Source organism: Eulemur rufifrons, chromosome 27 (assembly GCF_041146395.1).
Source record: "Eulemur rufifrons isolate Redbay chromosome 27, OSU_ERuf_1, whole genome shotgun sequence".
NCBI classification, from domain to species: domain Eukaryota; kingdom Metazoa; phylum Chordata; class Mammalia; order Primates; family Lemuridae; genus Eulemur; species Eulemur rufifrons.
The window spans coordinates 24,895,495-24,915,347 of NC_091009.1; the positions used below are offsets into that span (position 1 = coordinate 24,895,495).

Here is a 19,853-nt window from a genome sequence, read left to right on the forward strand (position 1 = left end):
ATCATAGACATCCCTGAGGGTGAGGAAGAAAATGCACAGGGCTGGAAAACCTACCTAAGGGAATAATTGAGAAAAATTTCCCTGGTCTTGCTAGAGATTTAGACACCCAGGTACAGGAAGCCCAATGAACACCTGGGAGATTCACTGCAAAGAGGCAATCACCAAAACACACAGTCATCAGACTGGCCAAAGTCAACACGAAGGAGGAACTCTTGTGAGCCATGAGGCAAAAACATCAAGTAATTTACAAAGGAAAACCCATCAGGCTAACTGCAGGCTTCTCAACTGAGAGAGACCTCACAAGGCAGAAGGGACTGGGGACCCATCTTAAGTTTTCTTCAACAGAACAACTGTCCGGCTAGAATTTTGTAACCTGCAAAACTAAGTTTCATATATGAAGGAGAAATAAAGACTTTTCCAGACAAGCAAACACTGAAGGAATTTGTCAATACCAGACCTGTCCTGCAGGAAATACTCAGAACTGTAGTATACATGGACCAGCACAACAGACAAACACCAGTGTAAAACCACTCAAAAACTAAAGCTCAGATCTCATATAAAACAATAACACAAGAGGTAAAACAAAGCAATAAGGTACTATCCAACAGGATGAACGGAACAGCATCCTACAAATCAATTCTATCAATCAACGTGAATGGTCTGAATGCCCCACTCAAGAGACATAGGCTGGCTGAATGAATGAAAAAATATAACTCAACTATCTGCTGTCTCCAGGAAACACATCTAATCCACGAGGACTCATACAGACTCAAGGTGAAGGGATGGAAAACAATATTCCATGCAAATAGAAACCAAAAGAAACCAAGTAGCCATTCTCATATCAGATAAAACTGACTTTAAATCAAAAATAGTAAAAGAAAGACAAAGATGGTCATTGTATAATGGTAAAGGGAGCAATTCAACAAGAAGACATAACAATCCTAAATATTTATGCACCTAACATAGGAGCACCCAGATTCATAAAGCAAACCCTACTACATCTAAGCAAAGAGATAAACAGCAGCTTCATAATTGCCAGAGACTTCAATATCCCACTGACAGAACTGGACAGATCATCCACAGAGAAAATAAATAAACACACAGTGTACTTAAATGGGAATCTAGAACAAATGGGCCTAACAGACATTTACAGACTATTTTAAACAAAAACTAGTGAATATACATTCTTCTCATAAACACATGGAACATTTTCCAAGATTGATCATGTCTTAGGCCACAAAACATGCCTCAACAAATTCAGAAAAACAGAAATCATACAATGTACCCTCTCAGACCACAGAGGAATAAAACTAGAAATCAACTCCAAGAGAAACACTCAATTCTACACAAAGTCATGGAAATTAAACAATCTGATGCTGAGTGATTATTGAGTTAATGACAAAATTAAGATAGAAAACAAAGGATCCTTGAACTGAATGACAAAGGGAGACAAGCTATCAAAATCTATGGGATTCCACAAAAGCAGTCCTAAGGGGAAAATTCATAGCCTTAAATGCATACATGAAAAAGGCAGAAAGATCATCAACAATCTAATGACACGTCTCAAGGAAATAGAAAAGGAAGAGCAAACCAAACCCAAGGCCAGCAGAAGAAAAGAAATAACTAAGCTCAGAGCAGAACTAAAAATGGAAAACAAATAAAAAATACAAAGAATCAATGAAACAAAAAGTCGGTTCTTTGAAAAGATAAAAAAAAATTGATAGACCCCTTGCTAGATTAACCAGGAATAGAAGAAAAAGGACCCAAATAAGCTCAATCAGAATTGAGAAAAGAGATATTACAACTGATAACAAAGAAATACAAAATATCATGTGAATGCTATGAAAATCTCTAGGCACATAAACTTGAAAATGTAGAGGAAATGGACAAATTCCTGGGTTTTAGGATTAAATAACTTGAGAGAGAAACCAAAACTAAATTGGTGACAGGACATTCTGTAAAACGGCTGGACCCATTCACACTGAATGAAACAACGGTGGTTGGTATGTATGACACCAATTCTGTTAAGACAATCTTAGGAATCCATCCCCATTCCTCTTCTCTGAAGGATAAAAAAGCATTTTTTTCTTCTTACACTCTGGGCATCTCAAGTATAGGTCACTGAAACATCTATCTCTAGCAAAATAATGCCTAGACCACTTCTCTTGGACCAACGGCTGGGCAGAAAAACACATTCCAGTCCTTCTGTTCTAGTGCCAATAAATGAACTTCTATTCCACTTCAATATTAGTTATCAAAGAGTACATAATTCAGTTAAATAATGAAGATGGGTTAGGGAAAACTGAAAGAGGCTTTAAATTTCGGAAGTTGGTCTACAAACGTCATTCTGCAAAACACCTTAGTTTTATTAGGTCATTAAATTTGAAATGTCTGATTTCAAATCAAAAGTTTAGTTTATTATATCTCAAACAAGAAGCAGTACACTTATAGTATGAGCCAAAACTATCGACAGTTTTACCACCTTAACAGTAGGTTGTTTATGCCAGCAGTGAAGAAACCTGGGGAGCGAGTGGCAATGAAATAGCAAAAGACGTTTTCCGCAGCTTGTTGAGAATTAAATATCATTTTCTTGCAAGAAGTTATCCAAAGCCCAGAAGAAGTGCTAGTCAGTTGGTGCAAGGTTTGGTGAGTGAGGTGGATGACAGAGAGCTTTCAAGTCCAACCTCTGTAGTTTGAGCAGTGTCGTTTTTGCAACATGTGGTGGAATGTTGTCTTGCAAGAGGATAAGCCTGTTTCCATTGACCAATCTGGGCTGCTTAATTGCAAGCATCCCCATTATTTCATCCAACTGGCTATAGTAGACATACACTATAATCAACTGACCAGGTTTCATGAAGTTGTAGTGGATAATACTAGTGTTGGACCACCAGACACCATTAGCTTTTTTTGATGAATATTTGGTTTTGGACTGTGTTTTGGTACTTCATCTTTATCCAACCATTGTGTCAAACACTTGCGATTGTCAAAAAGAATCCATTTTTCATCACACATAACAATATGGTGTAGAAATCGTTTGCCATTATGTTGTGACAGCAAAGAAAGGCAAGCTTCGAGACGATTTCTCGTCTGACGCTCGTTTAATTCATGCAGAACCCATCTATCCAGTTTCTTTACCTTGCTGATTTGTTTCAAATGGTCCAATATTGTTCGAATAGTAACGTCAAACCTTGCTGCTAATTCATGCATAGGCTGAGATGGATTCGCTTCCACGACAGCTTTCAGCTCATTGCTATCCACCTTGGTCTCAGGTCGCCTACGTGGCTCATTTTCAAGATTAAAATTATCAGAATGGAACTTCTCAAACCACTGATATACTGTGTGTTCATTAGCCACATCCTTCCCAAACACTTTATTGACATATTGAGTTGTCTGCACTGCATTGGTTTCACGAGGGAACTCATATTCAAAAATAACACAAATTTTTGACTTATCCATGGTTTCACAAAAATTGTTCTAAAAAAATTTGAAAGACAATCACAAGCTAAACCATGTGTTTGAAAGAATGAGGACATATCTTTACAATAAAAATAAAACCAAAAGTGTCAAAGTGAAATGTCAGAAATATCAACTGCCTAACTTAGCATTTAAGGAAATTGGACATTTCATACTTAATAACCCAATATATTCACAAAACTCTAATATAACCATAAGAAAAAGAAATAAGGGAAGAGAGAAAATGACACTTTTAGACACGAGTATTTCAGAGAAAGGCAGAACTTAGTGAGGTACAGGACTGGCTCTCACATAGCCTTCATCACCCAATTTGCTCTCCATTTTTATTGGAATTACTCCAATTCTTGTACTCCTATGACCTTTATAATATAGTCTTCCCCCATATCTCTTGAATTTCACTCCCCTTCAAATGCTGAGGGTCTACTTTACTTACTTAGTGTTATATTAACTTACAGCAGCCTCGATTTAGAATATAAAGCTGAAAATAACAAGCATGAGTCAATGCAGTAGGTTCTTTCCCTCTGGGTGCACATAAGCCTCTCATTAAGAAGTTCAAGGAAGCTGAGAATGAATCGAAGAAAATATAGCTCCATGATTTCTACCTTCTATTAAATTGTAAATGAAGGTGTCATTTTAATTATAGTATCTAAAGCCCTATTCTTTGCTACCATCAAGGCTCTATAAATTTACAACCTAATTGAAATTTCTTGAGTCAGGGGGAAAAAAAGCTTAAAATGTACTCCAACAGAGCAGTTATAAAAGTCTATTGGTCCCTCAATTCAAAAATATCTCTTATTAGTACTGTCTAGAAGTTACTGAGCTGTATCAAATGGAAAGATATCTACCTACCCTAAGAATCATAAAAAATGAAAATAGAATAAAATAGAGAAATATAATGCAACTCTAGATATTTTTAAAATAAATTCAAGCTAAATTACATGTTGAGAAAAAGAGCATTTCATTCATTACATACTGTTCAGTCACAACAAAGAAATAAAGGGGAGGAATAAGACAGAATTAAGATTTTTACATAATTTTTAGTATTTCATGTTTGTATGTTGATCTAACAATAGCAGAAGAATGAGTTCACCGGATTTGCATAGAAATTGAACACGGAGGTCTGCTTATATGCCAATACCCAAAGATAAGTGGTCAGAATTTTTCATACTAAGAGCTACTTCCCTGTTCAGAGATCAGCAGTTTGCTGCTTCCTATATACATAGGAAGCAGTTTATATATATATATATATATATATGCCATCATTTAAGTGAATTATTGAAATATTTTAGAAGGCTAATGTTATTAACTCACTAGGCAGTTCTCATACATTCAAAATCCTGTATGTCAAATCACTGAAAGAATGAACAATAGAAACAATCAGAATGTGCCTTTCAGAATTCATACATCTAGAATACATCTGATCCATCGCTAAGAGCCTACAAATTCCAAGACTGTCCCTACCTTCTTCAATAAGATAATAATTATACATTATTATACCAATTTACTGACTACAAAGGCTTTCATATACTTTATTTCATTTTGTCCTAATAGAAGTTTTGTGAAATTAGTAAAGATAACATTAATAATATTACTGTTTTACATACGGAGAAACTGAGACTCAAAGAATTTAGTGACTTAGTTACCCAGCCTGAATGAAGAAAACTGGGAAATTTAATCCATGTCTCCCAATTCCAAATCCTGTACTCTTTCTACTAAAACTAGAAAGAAGAAAAGGTACTTTTTTGTTTTTCTATTCTGGATAATTAGAACTATAAATAGTACAAAAGTAAAGTCTGGTCACTAAGCAAAAAATTCCTAACCTACCCTAGCCCCTCAAGAGTCAGAATATAGTTCTATACTTTTACACATTCTATATGAAAAATTATTACCTACATTTCAGATACTTTCCTAATAGTTTCCCCAAAATAGATAACTAAACCACCACCAAAAGAGGGAAGAGCCAGGATGCATCTGAGGGGAAAGAGAAAGAACGAGAACAAATCTTTCCACCCAGCTGAAAGGGAGAATCTAAGGGCATAGACAATAGAAGATGAAAACCTAACTGGATTTCCATTCATCCACAAAGGAATAGCAGCTAACTCAAAGGAAAAAAGGATAGCACACACAGAAACACTCCTTTAACTGCCAAAAGCTCAGAAAAACAGCACCAAGTTCAGCCTCTCCCCCTAGCTCTACTAACTGTAATCTTCTAACTATTGTGTCCAAATTCTCCTCATCTCTCACATCTTGCACTCTCTTACATTATAAATATATTGTCCTAATACAGTTGTGTGTGAGGACAAGAAACCATTGCTGCTGACAGTCCACAGCCTGTTAGGGACCAGCTGCAGAGCTCTGCCACCCCCACCACCACCCATGGAAAATTATCTTCCATGAAATTTAGGAAGTGGGGGAGAGACACAGCAGAAGGTGAGACTTATAACCACTCTCCTCCTCCCCATCACTCGCATCACTGCCTGAGCTCCGCCTCCCTCCTCCCCACCCCACCTACCCCCGCCCCAGCACTGGTCTCTGGAAAAATTGTCTTCCATGAAGCCGGTCCATGGTGCCAAAACAGTTGGGGACCAGCTGGCTATGGTGACCATAGACCTCTACAACTGGCTCCCTGCCTGCCACAGCTACCTTCTGCATGACACTGGAACCCAGAAACTCCTACCATCTCTTCCACCAAAGAGTAAAAGGTTACTAGAGGGCAGAAGACACAATAAAGTGGCCATAAAAGCCAAATTAAAAAAAAGAAAAGTCACCTCCCACCTGCAATTCTAAGAACTTAGAGGTTGTTGAGAAACGGATGGGACAGTTCCAATATCACACAACCAGTAAGATCACATTATTTTTTTTTTTTTTTGTTGAGACAGAGTCTCACTTTGTTGCCCAGGCTAGAGTGAGTGCCGTGGCGTCAGCTTAGCTCACAGCAACCTCAGACTCCTCGGCTTAAGCGATCCTACTGCCTCAGCCTCCCGAGTAGCTGGGACTACAGGCATGCGCCACTATGCCCGGCTAATTTTTTCTATATAGATTTTTAGTTGTCCATATAATGTCTTTCTATTTTTAGTAGAGACGGGGTCTCGCTCAGGCTGGTCTCGAACTCCTGACCTTGAGCGATCCACCCGCCTCGGCCTCCCAGAGTGCTAGGATTACAGGCGTGAGCCACCGCGCCCGGCCAAGATCACATTATTAATATGGCCTTTCTCTTCAGACATTTGCCTCCTTTATTCACCCCACAAATTTATGTTATTTTGAGCACCAAAGCTGTAATTTATTACAGCAGCTATAGGAAACTAATACCGATTTTGGTATTTGGAAGTGTAGTGCTGCTGTAATAAATACCTAAATATGTAGAAGTAGTTTTGGAATTGGATAATGGGTAGAAGCTTGAAGAATTTTGAGCTAAAAAGCCATCTAAAAAGCCTAAATATCCTTGAATAGACTTTCAGTAGAAATATGGATGTTAATGAATGACTCTGCTAGTGAGGAATAAGAAGGAAATCAGAAACATGGTACAGAAAACTTACATCATCTTAAATGTAGAATACCTAAATCATCATAAACAGACCACTGGTAGAAATATGGATGTTAAAGGTAGAAACGCAGATGTTACAAGCTGCGGGGAAAGGCTCAGAAGGAAACGAGGAACATGTTATTGGAAACTTGAGGAAAGGGGATCCTTGTAATATGGTGGCAGAACGCGTAGCTGAACTGTGTCCTACAGCTATACAGAAAGCAGAACTTGTAAACAATGAACTTGGATGTCTGAGATTTCCAAAAAAGTCTTAATGGAGCAGCCTGGTTTCTCCATGCTGCTTACAGTAAAATGTGAGAGAAAAATAAATTGAGGGGGAAAACTTTTAAGCAAAAAGGAAATAGGACCTGATGACTTGGAAAATTCTCAGCCTATACCAATTGTAAATGATGCTACAATTAGAAGATTCGCTGTCAAGAAAGCATGCTCTGGAGCAAAAGTCAAGGGCGTGGCTCAACAATATTTTGCTATTGCCTCAAAATGAACAGTCTTCAGGGACACAGAAGGTTGTTTGAAAAGATTAAAATGTGACTCACAGATCCCCTCAGCTATTGCCATAGAAGCCAAAAATAGAGATAGGATTACCTAGGAAAGACCTGTGGAGGAGTCTCCTGTCTAATGGAATGAATCTCTACTCACAAGGATTTTGAGAATGTTACACTAGCTTGGATTAAAAAGGACAAGAGACAACGAGATGAAAGCTTTCTGGACTACCAAAAGCCTACCTGCAGAAAACAGGCTGATAAACTACTCAGATGCAAATATGCACATCTTTCATGAAAAAGGAAGAATGACTCATGGGCAAAGTCTTAAACCCAGAGGGTCTCAGGCCTCAGGGCCAAGAGCCACAGAGTATTATTTCCCAGCTTTGAAACCTAATAGATTTTGCCTACTTGAATTTTAAAATTGCTTAGGACCAGTGACTCTTTTCTTCCACTTTCTCACTTCTGCAACAGGAATGCCTGTAACTATTATCCTGTCCTACCTCTCTACCCTGGGAGTAGGTAACTAGTTTCACAGGTCCACAAGTAGAAAGAAATTTTGAACTAGGATAAATCATACTCAGAGTTTTACCCATGTAAATGGGTAAATGTAGGTAATTTAGATTATGAGACCTTTGAGTTGATGATATGTAGATGACATTTTGGGATCTAAGTTGATCCTTCGTAGATCAGGTTAAGACACTTTGATTTTATTTCAGGTAAATGGGAATCCACAAGAATTTCAACCAGCAAAGTGATATGGCCTGATTTACATTTTTTTAAAAAATCACTAATACCTACAAAGGAGATAAGAATGGAAGTAGGGAAACTAGTTAGAAAACTATTACAGAGATCTAGGCAAAAAGAGAGACCCAGACTACAACAAAAGCAGCAGGATGGAAAAAAGGGTGGATTCAAAATGTATTTTATAGGTGGAACTGACAGAACTTAATAAATTAAATATGGGCAATAAGAGAATGAGAGAAATATAGGATGATTCTTAAGTTAGGACTTGAGCAACTAGGTAAATAGCACTATTTACTGAGATGGGGAAGACCAAGGGTACAGGTTCAATTGAGAAAATAAAGACTTGCCTTTTAGTCAAGTCAAATTGTCATCCTAATAGACATCCAGATAGAAACATCAAGCAAGTAGTTTGAAAAAAGATCAGGAAGCATTTAAAACAACAGAACTAGGCAAAATCAAACAGAGGAAAAAGAAGAAAAAAATTAAATAAGTCCAGGACCAAACCCCAGCACAAGCCATATTCAGAAGTCTGACAGACGAGAGAAGCCAGATAAAGAGACAGAGAAGGAAACAACTAGATAAAAAGAAACTGAGTGTGACGTCAGAGATGTCATTTTATTAGAATCGTTGATACTAATTATAATTATTCTACTTTACATACCTTTCATATGCTCTACTCGATGAAAGTCTGGCTTAAAATGCAAAAGCTTTAGCCCTGAGAATTAATTCTGAGAATATTCAAGTACTTTTGAAACATTCACTAGAAGAGGACACTGTACTGAATGCTCACAGGATACAAAGATAAACAGAGCTTCAGACGCTTTTCCACGACATGGCTACAGTGTGAATAAATTTTTTTAAATTTTTAATCATGGAATTAAAATTCTACAGAAAAATGGAAGGAAGTGAAAAAGGAGACTAACAGAGAAATTTGGGCAAAGCATACTGTGAGAACCACCTGGACAGGAATGGAGACAGAAACAAAGAATAGCAATTATGGCCATAATAAAAGGTGTACGCAGATCACCATCTAGCCTAATCTACACTGTTTTCTCCATTGTAGCTTTCTGCTCCCATGGTAACCACAAAAGACCCTCTGCACATTTTAGTTTTCTTCCTTCTAGCTGTCTCTATTCTTGTCTCGATTCTCTCGTCACCTGACCACAGCTTTAACAGCTTCTGATTCCAACTAATCTGTACAGAATTTTTTGCTGTCCCATCAAATAAAAAGTTTTTTTTAAAAGTTTTAGTAGGACTAGGTAGCAGCTATAAAATTACTTAAAACATTTTTAGTAATTCTGGATTAATATACCAGAAGACTAAAAATATTTACACAGAGAAAGAAAACATATAAATTTGTCCCCCTCCCTGAATTTTAGCTAAGAAGCACAAATCAACAATGGTTATAATGCAAGAATCAAAATCCTTAATTTGGCATTTCAGGGAACTGACTTCAATTTCCTCCTTTGTAGTACCAGAGGAAAGATCTATAGATAAGCTACATTTTAATAAAGGTAGATTTTTTTTAAATGAACAGCAATTATAGGCAGTGATTCACAGATAAACTAGTATGACTATGTCAATAGTAGTCACATAAATTCATCTAAGAAGGACTAAAAAATTGTTTTTAACTCTAAAGAAGCTGAGGCTTTTCAGAGCTGTTAAAGACTTACTAAAAATATGCTGACATTTCCCTGGCATGTCAATCATACCCATGTATCACAAATACTGACACTGCTTCAAACCTTCTTAGGGTGATATATTAGTGGCAGGGAGTGCTGCTAGTTGGCCAGACTCAGGAGGGCCAAGTGAGTTTTCAAGAGAGATGAAAGAAATAGAAAGTGCCCCAAGTTTTAAAAGAGATAAGAGTAGTAAATTTATGAGAATTTCTTCCCCTGACCTCCCCAAGTGTATCTTTCCCTTTCTTCATACCATTTCACAGATTTGTGATTACTAAAAAGGAGTTGTGGGGACTCCCAAGGTTCTCCTAGATTCTTCCAAATCTAGAGAATACCTGATTCCTTGCCTCCCACCTAGTAACTGAATTACCTTTCCTGGGGCCACCTTGTTGAACCACCCAGTTGTCAGGTGGCTCCTTCTAAGGAAGCATAGACAGCTGTTGGTGTCAAAGGATGTTGTGGTCTTTGGATATGTTCCCGATATGAATTTCAACCAACTCCTCACATCTCTCTGATGGGGTACAGTAATAGAACAGAAGTCAATGGGAGATCAGCATGCACTCAGATTCCAGACTCTGAAAGGGAACAAAAATCAAACCCTCCATTCTTTGCCTCTTCACCATGTCTAATAACCAATATGCTAGACACCAGGTTTTATCAGCCCATCAAAACTAAACATAAAGTAACAACTCTCAATAGCCACAGAATAAGCAATATGTACTCCATGAATGCTTATCTATAATACAAATAATATTAATATTTATTAAATATGCTTTAGATAAATCCAAATTATCTGCCATCCTACTAAAATTTATTATACATCATTAAACATTCATTTAGTATTTAAATATCCATGCAGAGCACTGACTTACCTTTTCTAATACAGATAAGTTCATGTACTCCACAGGTTCTCTCTCCGCCTGTTAAAAAAAATGTTTATTAGAAGTTAAAAAGATAGGAAATAATGTGAATTTGTTACAAACAACCATTTTAAATTAGCACCTCCAGCTACTCCGGAGGCTGAGGCAGAAGGATTGCTTGAGCCCAGGAGTTCGAGCTTACAGTGAGCTATGATCATACCACTGCACTCCAGCCTGGGTGACAGAGCGAGACTCTGTGTCTAAAAAATAAAATAAATAGAATAAAAATAAATTAGCACCTACAAATGACCTGAGAAAAAAGTTCCCTAATTCTTCTCTTTAAACTTAACTATGATAAATGATTATGATAGTCTGTTGTTCAGAATTTTCCTGAACCCAGAAGGTAAGGTCTTATAAAGCCTTAGAATGAAGAAGTTTCATTCAAGTATGTTATTTTCAATGGCAAGCTTCTCAAGAGCAGAAGTCACATCACCATTTCCCAAGTACCTCTTCACATCATCTAGAAACAAACACTGCAAGGGAGGACCCACTTTTGTATCTGAGCCTTAACATATTATGCAAAGGTCAATTCCGTAAAGGCACTGTTTATATTTTATCACCTATACTCATATTATATAAAATAAAACATGACCCTTTCTTCACTCTCCAGCTACCTACTCTTATAAATTTATAATAAGATAAATTTAATAGACAGCATGATGATAAAAACTAACAAATTTAATCAAAAAATTATTTTGATTATTCTTTTTTGGAAAGAGCCTTTGGTAATGCTCCATTGTTTAAAAAAATCTCTATTTATTGGACAAGAAAACACAAAAAAGTGTGCAAATCTATAAAAGTTCCATACAATTATCACAAAGCAAGCATCTGAGTTACTACAAACTAAGGCAAGAAACAGAACTTTGCCAGTATCCCAGGAGTCTCCCTATCCAGCCTCCCAGGTACCACCTTACTGCCCCAGAAGTAACCACTCTCCTGAGTTCTAACAATATGGCTTAGTTTCATCTGTTTATAAAATTTACATAAATGGAATCATTGAGAGGGCATTTTTGAGTCTTGCGTCCTTCAATATTATGTTTGTAAGATTAATCATTCTATCAGTTGTGGTTGTGATTCATTCCTTTTCATTCTGCATTGAATTTCACTGTTTATAAATATACATACATATACATTGATACATACATATGTGTAATGTGTATATACAGGTACGTAAGTTTCAATTCTACTGTTAATAAACATTTGGATTGGTTTGGGGTTATTGTGAATAATTTTGCTATGAATCTTTTTATACATGCCTCTTTGTTGCCAACATGTATGTTTTTCTCCTGGATGTACACCCAGGAGAAGAACTGCCAGGTTATGGAGTAAGTGTATGTTTAACTTTAAAAGATAATGGCAAATGGTGAAATGCATAAAGAAAATGTGGTAAATATATATATACATCAGAATACTGTACAGTCCTTAAAAACAAGGAAATTCTGTCATTTGCAATAACATGGATGAACCTGAAGGACATTTTGATAAGTGAAATAAGACAAGCACAAAAAGACACATATTTGTATGTGGAATCTAAAAAAGTCAAACTTACAGAGAGTAGAATGGTAGTTACCAGAGGCAGGGGTTGTGAGTGAGAGCGAAGGAGGGCAAGATGGGAAAAGGGGAGATGTTGGTCACAGGGTACAAAGTTTCAGATGGACAAGAAGAATTAATTTTAGTGAGCACAGCATGGTGACTCTACTTAATAATAATGTTTTGTATATTTCAAAATTGCTAAAAGAGTAGATTTTAAATGTTCTCACCACAAAAAATAGTAAGTAGTTGAGGTGATAGATATGTTAATTAGATTGATTTAATTATCCCATAATGCATACAGATATTAAAACACCACATTGTACTCCATAAATATATACTTTGATTATTCTAATCTATCATAAGAGTAATTTTATTATTTACTACTGTATAAATATATATTTCCTTCTCTCAGAAACACAATGTCACTAATGTAAGCTGAATAAAATTTTGTAGTGTTCTGTATATGTATGTATGGCTTTGTAATTATGCTGTGAATTACTTTTAAACTTTGCATAATAAAAATATTAAATAATCATTTTAGCTCATTATAGAAGCTTATTATGAACAGCTCAGTTATAAGAAACAGAAATACCTTATGGCAATAACGTGAGAAATAAAAACCACAATATCCACTAAAAGAAAGTAGGTCATCTGGGAAGCAAGCTAAAAAAACTAGAAAATAATATTTCTACCACTAAAGTAGGTTAGAGCTGCATTCTAACTTGGTTCTGACAATGCCATTGCTTCTTATCAACAATACAGACTAATCACTAGCAAGCAGGAAGATAGGCTTAGCAAGAAGAAACTCCTAACTTAAGGCCATGATTATAAAAGAATTATTACTGAGCAAAACCCTGGGGTAAAATACAGTATGAACCGGAGTATTACTGATGAACAACCACAGACCACTTCCTAAAGGGCGAGAATGAAATACAGTTATGTACTACATAGCTTTAAATGACTGGATATTTACCAAATTATAAGAAGGAACTATTTCCAAGGTGTTAGAAAAATTATGTAATGATAATAACGTAACTACAATGTATATTGAGGCCTATGATGTTTCCATAGGTTACTCAGAAATATTTCTTATCCATACTCATTAAGGCATATTCTCTAGAGGTTACATTTATAACTTAGTTTGAGTTATGTAACTAACTCATGTAAGAAGGGTGTACTTTTTAAAGCCTGTAATTAAAACTAGATTCTTCCCCATATTTAATATAAATCGGTTAGGTTTTACTACATACACCTCATCTTAAATATAACAGCATAATTTTTGTAAGGCTTAGTATTAACAGTAACAATAAAAACTATTGTATTCTAACACTTTTCTCAGAACTGCAGAATGATAATGAAATGCTTCTAAAAGCATTCAGTTTAGCTATATCAAATGAAAGAACCCCATAGGTTAAAAAAAAAAAAAAAAAAGCCAGTCAAGTGGTGGCAAGTGGAGGGGGATAAAAAAGCCACTCAAATAATTATATTTTAAATTTATAGAGTCTATTGATTTGTCAAAGTACTCACAAAAACTGCAAAACTAGAAAAAGCAAGTAAGACTGTGCACTACTGTTCTTGGTACTTGTCCCCAAAATTCTAACCAACAAATAATATTTTACTGATATTCATGTGGAACTCAAGAGCAATCACTATTATCACTAAAATGGAAAGGAATGTTAAGGATAACTAAATGCTAGACAATAAAGTAAAAAAAAAATTTAAAACCATGCTTTTAAGAAATACAAAAAAGATAAATAAACTTTATTACATTATTGGATACTGAAGTTCAATGTGCCTTTTGTCCCCAAACCTTCCTAAACCAGGGAGAGTACAAGGAAAAAGTATGCACTCTACATGTTAAATGTCTATGTTTGTTTGAAAGTCAAAGGCTTAAATACTTTTTCAATCAGAGCTATGGTGAACTTTGTATAAATTTTATGCCTTATTTTTATCTCTAAAAGCAAATCTGAAAAGTTTCCAAAAGAAACGTCAAATTTTGAATCAAAGGCAAGAAATTGCAGGCATACCTTGACTTAGATATAGTGGTAATCCAAAAAGTGGTATGGTGATTTTAATAGTATAATGCACTAGAGGGAATAATTATTTAAAGTAGTTAATTGGTCAATATCTTTAGAAAGAGATGAATCTTCTACTAAGATGAATAATCACTCCCAAAATGAACTCCTGTATATATACAATTTTTCACGCATCAAATTTACTTCAAAAAAATGAAGACTTGGATACCATTTTAGAAGAACAGAATGTAAGAAGTGATTGGAATTTAGAAATAAAGTTGCCTAGCTCACTATATTATAGATAAACAAACTGAGGCACCAAAGGTTAAAGTTGCCCAGAGTCACTAGTTAATTCTCAGGGGAAAAAGATTAGAACACTATGGTTAACATATGTAGGAAAGTAAAAGTTGATTTTTCTTCATTTTTATAAAAATAATGAAAAATAAGAAATTGTTTTCTGATCCTTTTAGACAATTTAAATAAAAGTGAATTTCACAAAAACTATACTTGGAGATAATACAAGCATTGCTCTCGAAATAATCAACTTAGCAACATGGAAATGAGAGAGAGAAAATGACAAGCCTAGTCAAAGTTACCATCTCTTCCCTCAGGCAAACCCATGTAGGAGCATACTGTAAACTGGCATAATCCTTTACAGTTGGCATACGTAAGGAGTATGAGAGAAAATAGATATGTGTGGGCAAACACACACGTGCTGTGACTAGGTGCATATGTGTGTTTGTACATGAATGTACACATAACTTTGAGTGCACCTGGGAACTGGAAAATTTTTTTAAAAAGAAAGAGGGCGACCATTACAAAATATGCACTTGTCCACATGTCTACAGAAGGATAATCTGTAGTGACGTTGTAGTCCCATGAGAATACATCCAGGTACAGGCATACCTCAGGAGATATTGCAGGCTCACTTCCAGACCACCGAAATAAAGCAAAAATCACAATAAATTGAGTCAGACAATTTTTTGGTCTCCCAGTGCATATAAAAGTTATGTTTATACTATGCTGTAGCCTATCATGTGCAATGGCATTATGCCTAATAAAACAACGTACATACCTTAATTTAAAAATACTTTATCGCTAAAAAATGTGAAATAGCATTATGTCCAAAAACCAATGTATATACCTTACTTAAAAAATACTCTATTGCTAAAAAATACTAATGATTATCTGCACCTTCAGTGAGTCGTAATCTTTTTGCTGGTGGAGGTTCTTGCCTTGATGCTGATGGCTGCTGACTGATCAGCGTGGTAGTTGCTGAAGGCTGGGGAGGCTGTGGCAAGTTCTTGAAATAAGACAACAATGAAATTTGCTGCATCAATTGACTCTCACAAAAAATTTCTTTGTAGCATGCAATGCTGTTTGATAGCATTTCTGCCCACATTAGAACTTTCAAAATCAGACTCAATCCTCTCAAACGCTGCAGCTGTTTTATCAGCTAAGTGTATATCATATTCTTCATCCTTTTTTGTCATTTCAACAATGTTCACAACATCTTCACCAGGACTGGACTGCATCTCAAGAAACCACTTTCTTTTGCCCATCCATAAGAAGCAACTGCTTATCCATCTGTTCAAGTTTTATCATGAGATTGCAAAAATTCAGACACATCCTCAGGTTCCACTTCTAACTCTAGTTCTCTTTCATTTGTTACCACATCTGCAGGTACTTCCTCTACTGAACTCTTGAACCCCTCAAAGTCTTCCATGCGGACTGGAATCAACTTCTTTCAAATTCCTCTTAATATTGATATTTTGACTTCCTCCTATGAATCACGAATGTTCTTAATGGCATCCAGAATGGTGAATCCTTTCCAGAAGGTTTTCAACTACTTTGCCAGATTCGTGAGAGGAATCACTACCGATGGCAGCTAACAGCCTTACAAAATGTATTTCTTAAATATAAGAACTGAAAGTCTAAATTACTCCTTGATCTGTGGGCTGCAGAATGGATGTTGTGTTAGCAGGCATGAAAACAACATTCATCTCCTCCTCCTTGTATGTCTCCATCAGAACTCTTGAGTGACTAGGTGTATTGTTAATGAGCAATAATATTTTGAAAAGAATCTTTTTTTCTGAGCACTAGATCTCAACAGTGAGCTTAAAATATTCAGTAAACCATGAGGTAAACAGCTGTGCTGACATACAGGCTTTGTTGTTCCACTGATAGACACTGACAGACACAGGCAGAGTAGATTTAGCAAACTTCTTAAGGGCCCTAGGATTTTTGGAATGGTCAATGAGCACTGACTTCAACAAAATCACCAGCTGCACTGACTTCAACTTAAAATCACCAGCTGCGTTAGCCCCTAACAAGAGAGTCAGCCTGCCCTTTAAAGTCAGGCATCGACTTGTTCTAGCTATGAAAGTCCTATACGGCATCTTCTTCCAATATAAAGCTGTTTCATCTACATTGAAAATCTGTTGTTTAGTGTAGCCATCTTAATGAATTATCTTAGCTACATCTTCTGGATAACTTAGCTCACTGCAGCCTCAAATTCCTGGGCTCAAGCAATCCTTCCAGCTCAGCCTCCTGAGTAGCTGGGACTACAGGAACACAAGCATCACACTCAGCTAATTTTTTTTATTTTTTTGTAGAGATGAGGTCTTGCTATGTTGTCCAGGCTGGTCTTGAACTCCTGGACTCAAGTGATCCACCCACCTCAACCCCCAAAGTGCTAGGATTATAGGCATGAGCCACTGCACCCAGCTTCTGCTAGCTTCTAACTTTTCTTCTACGGCTTCCTCACCTCTCTCAGCCTTCACAGAATTGAAGAGAATTAGAGACTTGCTCTATTTCCTTTTCGTTGTTGTTGAGACAGAGTCTCGCTCTGTCACCCTAGGTAGAGTGCAGTGGCATCATCATAGCTCACTGCAACCTTCAACTCCTGGGCTCAAGGGATCCTCCTCGAGTAGCTGGGACTAGAGGTGTATGGCTGATTTTTCTATTTTTTTTAGCCCAGCTAATTTTTCTATTTTTTAGTAGAGATGGGATCTCACTCTTGCTCAGGTTGGTCTTGAACTACTGAGCTCAAGCAATCCTCCTGCCTTGGCCACCCAGAGTGCTAGGATTATAGGCAAGCCACGGCGCCCAGCCTGGAGCCTTGCTCTGGATTAGGTTTTGGCTTAAGGGAATGCTGCAGCTGGTTTGATCTTGTATCCAGACCACTAAAAGTTTCTCCATATAAACAATAAAGTTGTTTTGCTTTCTTATCAATCCGTGTGTTCACTGGAGAAGCACTTTTAATTTCCTTCAAGAACTTTTCCCTTGTATTTACAACTTAGCTACCTGTTTGGCACAAGAGGCCTGGCTTCTGGCCTATCTTGGCTTTCGACAAGCCTTCCTCACTAAACTTAATCATTTCCAGCCTTTGACTTAAAGTGAGAGATGTGCGACTCTTCCTTTCACTTAAAATACTTAGAGGTCACTGTAGAGTTATTAATTGGCCTAATTTCAACATTGTTGTGTCTCAGAGAATAGGGAGGCCTGAAGAGAGAGCGATGGGGGAACGGACAGTCTGGGAAGCAGTCATAACACACACATTTATGGATTAAGTTCGCTGTCTGATACGGGCACAGCTCGTGGCATCCAAAACAATGACAACAGTAACATGAAACGTCACTGATCATCATAACAGATATAATAATAATGAAAAAAGTGCAAATACTGGGAGAGTTACCAAAATGGCAAACAGAAGTGAGTACATGTTGTTGGAAAATTGTCATCGACAGACTTGCTTGACTCAGGGTTGCCAAAAACCCTCAATTTGTTAAAAATGCAGTATCTGTGAAGCACAATAAAGTGAAGCACAGTAAAATGAAGTATGTCCATATTAAAAACAGAATTAAACCCAAAGATTCAGTTCCTTTAAGATAGATCTAAAAGTCTTTTTCAAAATTAACTTTGTCTACCATGCTTATTTTGACCAGTAGCGTAAATCACAATTTACAGGTTCTATTTATTTCTTCTTGGTCAAACACTGAAAGGCTACTTTAGAAATGTCTTAAATTCCATCTCGTCTAAAGATTCTTCTTCAAGGCACGTCTACTAAAATAGGCAAAGCCTTTAACATTTACCTTACACTTATAAACTGTTATAGCTAATTTTAAACAGATACCTATATTGTACATAATAAGCATGAAACTTTAAATATTTTCTATTAATTATGCCAACTCCCCCCAACCAATTCAATCCACTTAGACCACAGTCATTAACCTCTAGACACGTTTTAGTTTGTCCCTAATTAAGCCCTTCAAGAAATAATACCAATTTCAGTCATCAATTTAAAACATAAAGATCATGGTTTCTGAATTGAGCTAGACTTCAATTCTAAAGTCAGCATCACCCACTATTATCTTTGCAAACCTTGTGCTTGTTACTTCATCTTTCGAATAAGAAAAAATAACTAAAGTCATTTGCAAAGTAGTAGTATTAACCTCAGGACAGAAAATAGCTTTCATCCTGTATACTAATTCTGGTAGATTAGTAGTAGTTGCTGGAGGGCAATGTTGCCAAGGATCCTGAAACCAAGCCCACAACCAGTAGGAAAAAAAAAGATGCCTTAATAAGACAGAAGTCTGCTACAGTCAAGAGAAAGAGAAGTGGTGCTATCCATGTCTGGGATAATGGATATATTAATATGATGTCTGGGCCATGGCAAGCACCCAAAAATGTTAATTCCCTTTGCATTCCTCACCAAGCAGAATACAAAATTCAAAGAAAACTTTGAGTTTGGGCCCTGGAAACGAACAAGAGTCCTGTATAGTATCTTCTCTTCTACAGTACCAGTTATCATTCAATTTCAAACACTCTCCCATGCAAATAGTCCAAAATAAATGTTAATTTTCTCATAGTTCTTAACTTGTCCTCTTTTTGAAAGTTTTCCTAAAAAAAGAAGGGAAAAAAAAAAAGAAAAACCTTCAGGCCTCCAACCCTCTGGGAATTATCCCCCAAATTGGAATTCCTTTCTTTTTGCTGTTGCTATGCAATTACTGTAGAGTTAAAATAGTCTGAATAAGTACTTTCTATACTTTACAAACTCATTTTATCTACAATACTCCTATTCAATAACAGCCCAAACTTTGAGACACACACCACCACTCCAGCATCACACAGAATAACCAACTGTATCTCTGCTCATAACAATATCTTAGTGCAGTATATAATTTGCAAAGCATGCTAAATCTCATTTGAGCCACATATATTCCTATGCATTTATTCAATAATTTTTTCTAAGAGGTATAAATTTTATCTCATAAAATTGAATTTACTGTTCATGAATTAATCTATTTTTCTAAGTTTTGAGCTACTTAATTCAGTTTGTTCAGTTAACTATGTTTTTGACTATTAGAAGCTCATTAACGTAACACAATAAAACCCTGGATAAGTGGTCACAAAAAGTGTTTTACTTAATTGAATTTTCTTGTTAACTGAGAATAAAT

At 36.3% G+C, this 19,853-nt stretch overlaps 1 pseudogene; it reads right to left on the reverse strand.

The window, feature by feature from the left end:
- Nucleotides 1–15,571: 15,571 nt before the first annotated feature.
- Nucleotides 15,572–18,796, reverse strand: LOC138375699 (tigger transposable element-derived protein 1-like; annotated as a pseudogene).
- Between the last annotated feature and the right edge of the window lie 1,057 nt (nucleotides 18,797–19,853).